This window comes from Palaemon carinicauda, chromosome 10 (assembly GCF_036898095.1).
Source record: "Palaemon carinicauda isolate YSFRI2023 chromosome 10, ASM3689809v2, whole genome shotgun sequence".
NCBI lineage: Eukaryota > Metazoa > Arthropoda > Malacostraca > Decapoda > Palaemonidae > Palaemon > Palaemon carinicauda.
In genome coordinates, this window is record NC_090734.1 from 49,468,931 (window position 1) to 49,477,038 (window position 8,108).

At 41.5% G+C, this 8,108-nt stretch overlaps 1 pseudogene; it reads right to left on the minus strand.

Annotated features, from left to right (window-relative positions):
• LOC137647996 (NADH-ubiquinone oxidoreductase chain 5-like) overlaps positions 1-7,857 on the minus strand; it is a 9,100-nt pseudogene extending 1,243 nt beyond the window's left edge.
• Between the last annotated feature and the right edge of the window lie 251 nt (positions 7,858-8,108).

The following is an 8,108-nucleotide window of genomic DNA, read 5'->3' on the forward strand; positions in this document are numbered from 1 at the left end:
CCAATATTTTTTTTTTAAACTATTCAAGCTTTGAATTAAACAACAAATATGTACACTACCAAAATTAAAACATTTAAATGGAATCAATGAAGTATCAATACTAAGTACTCTCGAGCCTCTCCAGAACAAAAAGATAAAACAGATCTAAAATACTTTCCATGTTTTCTCAAAGCAAAAAGGTAAAGAGCATATGCCGCCCTTAATAAGGAAAAAAATACTACCCCCCAGCCAGCTCAAGAAAACCAAGAAATGACCCCAATAATCAGACTTACTTCTCCCGATAAATTTAAAGTTGGAGGAGCTACCATATTACCTACTCTCAAGGCGAATCACCAAAGACATAAAGTAGGCATAAACCTAAGAAGTCCCTTACTAATGAGTAAGCTTTGCCTTCCTAAGCGCTCATATCTCATATTCGCTAAACAAAAAAGACCAGAAGAACACAACCCGTGACCAATCATCACAGCAATTGCACCACAAAACCCTCACCACCTATAGAGTATCAATCAGCATGAAACTAAAGCCATATGAGCCACAAAAAAAAATACGCAATTAAAGATTTTATATCTCCCTGATGAAAACAAATTAAACTTATAATAATACCTAAACTGAGCCAAAATCACCTTAAACTTATTGTCATTTTAGAAAAAAGAGGACAGACGCGAATCAATCCATGGCCCCAAGTTTAAGTAGAACCCCAGCTAAAATTATAGAACCTGCCAAACTGGCTTCCACATGTGTCTTAGGGAGTCACAAACGTACTAAATATATAGGTAATTTAACTACAAAAGCTATCACCCTTTAAACATACCAAACTAAAACTAAACTAAACTCTAACTTCTTTAGTTAAAAATTAGCAAAAGTATAAAAATTAACTTTCACAGAAGATTTACTTGAATGTTATAATACGATGACAGATTTTAAGCCTACTTAACAACATAGTAAAATTATGCTAGTAAAACTAAAATATGAAGCTCTTACCTCATATTCTTTATTTTTAATTCAATTTAAAAAAAAGAGCAAAATAGAATTTAGAAAAAAAAAAAAAACGGATATTGAGCGAAGCGAAAAATCTATTTTTGGGTGAGATAGCCATGTCGTCCTGATGGAAGTTCCTTCATTAGTAGCTTCCTAGGTTATATGTGACTACAGTGATATATCCCAGAGAATTTACCGAAGGTACCCAGAATTCTAACTCCTGGAGCGAATATCCCTTAAAATTCTAAGAAGGGATATCGCGTAAGGACGTAATGGCACACCTCATAGCAATCTGCACCCCAGATAGAATTTACGTTCGAGGAGGTGGGGCAAAAATAAAAGGGGGGGCCCTTCAAAGGCCATCCCCGTTCTATACTACTATCGATAGTACAACAGCGGCATCCCTACGATAGTGGCCATTCCTTGTAGCATTGAGCATAGGCTGTTACAGATACAGTACTACGGGAGGGAAACTGAAGATCTCTTCCACAGAAGAGATGGGCGAGTCCATCAGGACGACATGGCTATCTCACCCAAAAATAGATTTTTCGCTTCGTCAAAATCCGTTTTTTGGGCTCAAGCCATGTCGTGCTGATGGAAGCATACCAGAGCATTAATGTATCTGTGGATTTTCGATCAGTGCCTAAACCTTATATCAACCTTTTCAATGGTCATACTGACCATTGTGACAATACCGTTATATGTCATCATCACTAATCATAAACAATGTTAGTGCTTCCTGCCTCCTACAGGGAAGAGTCATCTAGACAGTTGAAAAGGGATTTCAAGGTTAACATGAATAGTATGACCAAACTTAAGTACCCACTGAATATACAAATAGTCTCAAGTTGTATATTTGGCCAAAAAGACATCAGTGTCTCTTATGTCTAACCTTAGATGCATACAAAAATGTGAAGGATGCATTCAAAGCAAATAAAAAGTCTGGCATGTATAGATACAATTGTCTGGCGAAGATGGACGCACTACATTCAAATAGACATTTATTTCTAATAAATGACTACAAGACATAGTTAGCAAAACAAATGTAGTCTGACGATGGGATTATACCTGAAACAAGTACAGGAATCGTATTTTTCTTGAAGGAATGAAGTCAAGAAATGCCACTCTTAGATTGAAGAGAAGGTAAAAGATAACCGCTCTTCATAAAGCCTGTACTGGTTACCATTAACTGCCCTATGTACTCAGTACACCGGCACTAGAGCTATATGTATAATTCCACACCTGGGATTTTAGAACAGAGCTAGTGATACCATGGTAACACATAAATAAAAGAAGACATACTAAAAGGGATGACTTCCTCTCCCCTTAATTGACAGTCCCAGTAAATTATCTGTGCATCGTAGAATAAACGGCAGAGTAAATAAGTTACCTGACGTCACCACATATGGCTTCAGATCATGGACTAGCAAAGCTTAGTGTTTGTAGAACATCCTGGATGATTCCTATCCAGAACATGTCCGAGGACAAGTGAGGACCGAAACCAAAAATAGTGTATCACAAAAAATTAGGGGGCAGGTTTTAAAACACTACCTGCCGCAACTACAAAGTGTTTCAGTTCATGCACTTATTTTGCGCAGTGTTTGTAAAACACTCTGGATGATTTCCATCCAGTGTTTGAACGAAGATGCTCAAAGTCCATGTACTGAAAGAAGTTCAGCGATGAAGCAATCTTTCTCGGATCATGACCTGCGGGAGTACTGTCCGGATCCGCTCTATGACTAAAGTAGGTGAGCTTCGCCCTTAGTTGATTTAGAGATAAATTTGATCCCGAAGTTTCTCCTCTAAAGAGCTGACCTCCCCGGAAGTCTGATGTTCTACGAAGATAGAATTTTAGACACTCTACAGGACATAGGGAGACATCTTCCTTCAGAGGACAGATTCTCCAGGGACCCCACCTCTTAGTGGGTAGCTTGTTTTTAGCGAGAAATATTGGATCAGGGAAGAGATTGAGTTCTCCTAAATCTGTGAACTGAATGTGGCCCTCATCTCTCGATAGAGCCACTATTTCACTAACTCTAGCCCCAGAGGCTATTGCGAACAGGAAAATAACCTTTTGGGTTAGATCCTTAAGAGAACCATCTTCATTGTTCACCGATGAGGCATAATGTAAGACCCTGTACAAAGACCAAGAGATGGGCTTTGGTGGTGCTGCAGTCCTAAGTCTAGCATATGCTTTCGGAATCTTGTTAAAGATATCATTTGCCAGATCCACTTGGAAGGCATATAGGAGAGGTCTAGTCAAGGCCAATTTGCACGTATTTATCGTATTGGCCGCCAACCCATGGCTATGAAGGTGGACAAAGAAGGACAGACAGAAGTTCATAGAAATTTCTTTCGGTCCTTTTGATTTAACAAATACCACCCACATCTTCCAGGAAGACTCATATTGTCTTCTAGTAGACTTAGCCTTGTATTCTTCTAAGAATTCTATATTGCCTTCAGAGATCCAAAACCTTTTTCTAACCGCTAGAGCAAGAAATTCATGAAATGAAGGGTTTGGGTAATCTGTGATAAACCGAAGGCAGTTAATTTCTGAACCTTCGGAAATATACCTAGGATCGGAGCTAGGACCGGCCTCATCTAGTTTATCAGACCCATTAGAGGATCCTCGTATTGGAATATTTAGCAAGGTAGTTTCTTGAAGACGCTCGTGATGAAGAGGTAGAACTGCAGTTCCGGGACTTGTTCCCATTTGGGAGGGAATATGTCTGCGTCCATGGACCATTCCATCTCTATCACCTTGGATGGTGATAGAGTATCCACCGTCACATCGTGGATACGATGTAAATGAACTTCTGTTAGGTGCCATCCCTTTAGGAAAAGGATGGGTAACATCACTAAGACTGTACAAGACGTTCGATTGTGACGTCTTATTATCGCTTCGGTGTACCAGCTCAGACATATGGAGTCTGATCCGTGTGGAGGGGGCTTCCCCGCCCACGAAAGGACCAGCCGAGTCCTGGGACTTTCATGTTTTAACTTTTGTTAAAGAAGCGATTAAAGAGGGAACGATCTTAGTCTTTTTTTTATCTCTTCAAGCGTTTGTTGCGTGTTTTCTCCAGGCTCTAAACATCTTTCCGATGTGCACTTTGCACTAGGTCTGTCACTATTGCGAACTGGGGAAAGTTTAGCACTTTTCCTTGTTGGCATTTTGGGAATCTGATCGATTAGCTGAATCTCCTGACAGACCTCGCGAGCTCCTTTTAACTTCCCGAGGGAAAAAAGAGCTGATGTGACTGAGGGCTTCAATGGTTTATTAGCCATCGAAACCCTAGAGCTGGAGAAAGTCGAGACTTCTAGAAGCATATCTTGCATCTATGATGTCCCAGGAACCAGGTCATCACTATGAAGATACTTTTGACTGTGAGTCTGATACGTATCTATTCTAGGACGAATGTTACTCGCCATGACATGAATCCTAGGCAAGAGGAAGGGGGGTGGTTGACTGGAAGGTTCCAGAGGACACCTTTCAGGTCTGACAAGTCTATGAACACCCTTAGCTGGAACAAGGTCCATATGTTCAGAAGGATTAATATTCAGAACTTGCAGTTTATTGTAAACTTGTTGAGTAGCGACAGGTTCAGAATGACTCAGAGACTTCTTGAGTACTTCTTGTGAACACAAAATAGCCTTCCCTGGAACTCGATGAGCCGTAGCTTTCTTACTACCTGTATGCTCTATAGCTCTCAGGTATACTCCTCCAGGAGGGTTTTGAACTGCAGGAGGAGGTAAGTAGATAATAGTAGGGACATTTCTGTTTCCCATCAATGGCTTATCTTGAATAGGCTCTGGACCGAAGGATCGAAGGTCCTGCGATCCTAAGGGAATGTTCCTCCTAGCTGAAGCGTCTTTATGCTTCGAACTGCCAGTAGGTTTAGACTTTTGACCATCTGCCTGTAGCATCTTGGTCACTAGAATAATGGGCTGTTGTTGAGCAGCCCGGATATTTCCAGTATTTTCGATCTTCTTTTTAGGTTGGGGACCCACAACCACGGAAGATTTTCTCTTTGAGGGAATGCCCCATTTTTGGGGAAGACTTAAGTTTTCCATGGTGGCATTCTTAATTACTTACTTAATGACCTCTTGTGGGAAGAGGTCTTTACCCAGATGTTGGAAGATATTAGCTTCCTTGTTTCGTGTTTCACCGTTTCACCAGCAAACACAAATTCTCTACATGCTCTCCTAGCCTTCACAAAGGTATAAAGGTCCTTTACCAAGGTAGCCATATGCATTTTGGCTAAGACCATGTGCATGTCTAGGGTGTTCTCGTAAGTTGAAAACAACTCTATGTAGTTTTGTAGAGAAAGGGATGTCGCCAGTCTCTCCTTTGACTCGTGTTCATTAAACAAGAGCAAATCGGACAATTTACGGAGACATACACTGAATTGTCGACTTGCGACATCCTTGTCTAATTTTCCTACTGAAAATGTCAAAGTAACTTCCTTCCAATCCTTTTCCTGTCCGGGAAAAGCTGGTGACAAAGGCTTGCACTCATCGAGTGTGGGACATGACTCACCTGCCTCTACAGCTTTGGTAACGGAAGTAAATGCCTTCCCCATAAAGGGGAAGGAGAGAGAAGCAGGAGCAAGAAAGGAAGGGTGTATGTTATTCAGTGATAAAACCGTCGTCTCTGAATAACCCGCCTTCTTCAGATTACCTGAAAGGATAGTCTGTGCCTTATCATGATCAAGAATCATGACCTTTTGTTCCGTTCCTTTTCTTGTCTTTGGTTCGAACCTCAGTCAAACCCAACAAGTAGGGAAAGCCTCAAAGCTTGGCCAAAATTGGATTTTGTCCAAGGGAACAGTACCTATTTTCTCTGAAATGAAGAGATGGCCATTTGAAACTGATATCTGCTCCGCAAACCTCCAGGGATTGGTTATGGAGCATGAAGGAAGGTCTTGATTCATGGGTCTTTTAACTGACCCGTGGGAAGCAACAAGAGGAGCTTTACGAGGTTCTATCTTGTGTTTTACTTCCTGCTTTTTGCTTTGTTTACTTAAACTCTCTATCTGATTCTTCAGTTGGATACATAATTGTACCACATTATCCAATAGAGGGGTAAAAGATGAAGATGTTGACATCGATGGCTCTTTAGCCGGCAGAGGCGGAGGAAAGTCCGATACAACATATTTCTCTTCTACCTTAGGGCATTTCTTTCCCTCGATCCCAAAGGTTTTCTCGCCATCAGAGAACGTAGTTGACTCCTGAGTCACTACTATTTCCTCACTTAGCTCTGGAAATAATAGCTTACGCATCCTATCATAAGGTAGGAAAGGTCCCGGAGAGATCTTTTGGAAGCCTCTCACACAGTTACGTAATTTATACTGAGCTATATCCTTAGTCTCTGTAGACTTGGGATTATCAAAACCTTCAGACATCAATGTCCAACATATATTGCAGCCCTGTGGGTTCCAATAATGTAGGGATCCGGAAATAATATTGCATGTGGTATGTAACCTGCAAGTATTATGACTTTAAAAGTCCTTACCCTTGGCTCTGCAGCGGACTGCCGTACAAGGTATCTGGTGTTCCTTCTGTAAAGAAAAGGAAAACCAAATGAGTATATAATGGATTATTACTTTAATAATCAACATGTAAAAGTCATCTACGACAGAATAGCTTAGGATAGAAGCTATAAAGGGATAGTAGGAGATACATACCTGTATACCTCCGTGAGCAAATGCTACTACCTCCCGTCAGTATTAACTTACATGGAGCTTTTTCTGTGAGAAAATCCAAGTAGAGGAGTTTTTTACCCTTAGGGGTAGAGAAGTATCAATTAACTATCCCAAAATTGTTAATACTGAGGGGTCAGGAAGACTGATTTCAAATCAGACTATTGAAGAAATTATTCCTTCAATATATAAGCGGTATCAGCAGAAAACTCGCTGAAGGATACCCAAGGTAAGTTAGGAAATACTACTGTATCATGGTACTGTAGTTTCTAAATTGCAAAAGTCTAAATTGCAGCATATCGACTACTCTACCTATGTAATGTAGTCTTATCATTATGCTGCCTACAAGACAGCATATGACAGTAGGGTCCATCTAGCACTAGATGGAACAGGAAAATAAAGACATATAAATGTACATCCTACTCGGGTCATTTGCTGTAGTCTTCTTACTATATTAAATCATAGAGTTCCCTGATCAGGAAGACTAGAAGAAATATGGGGTGTACCCTTTACGGGATAGGAGTGTATTACTCTTGCCTGAAGTATTTAATATTGCAGGATAATCCTAAACTGATTTCTAATCAGGATATTGAAGAAATATTCATTCAATATAGGGTTAGGCTCAGCAATTGCCTGAATTGGATATCCAAAATATATTTGAAAAAACCACTAGTATAAGAAATATAGTAGTTTTCTATCTACAGTATGTTCTATACTGAGATATATTGGCTATCTGTATAACCTATACAGCAGTATATCCAGCATGTTGCCGGTCTGGCTAGGATTGTCTGCATACCTTGCAGACCTAGCGAGACAGAGAGAGAGACGGTATGGAAAAAAGGGCTATCCTTTACTATAACTATATACAGTAATTAAAGAAGAGAAGTCTAATAGACTACCTTTTTTCCGAAAGAAGGTTCTAATAGAAGGGGAGAAGGTAACATTCAGGCTTCTATATAGCTACAGTACTGTTGCCAGCCACCCGCCGACAGTACTGGTACAGTCGGCGCGCCGCGTTGCCGGCCCTGCTGGCAGCATACAGGCAGCAGAACCTATAGCTACAGTCCAAGGGAGGACTGAGAACCTCGGGGACAGAAGGGACTAACCACTCACAGCCATCATGGGCGCCACTGCCAGCCAGGCTAACAACTGGTGACAGTCCATGATTGTCGGCAGCCATCTTGGTTGCCGGCCAGGCCAGCAAAAGGTTATCATGCCGGCAACCGCCGACAATGTCGGCAGTCGCCGGCAGCGTCAGCAACCGCCGGAAGGGCAGCAGCTGCCGACAGTCCATGACTGTCGGCAGCCATCTTGGTTGCCGGCCAGGCCGGCAAAAGGCTATCATGCCGACAACCGCTGGCAACGTCGGCAGTCGCCAACAACGTCGGCAGTCGCCGACAACGTCGGCAGTCGCCGACGACGTCGGCAGTC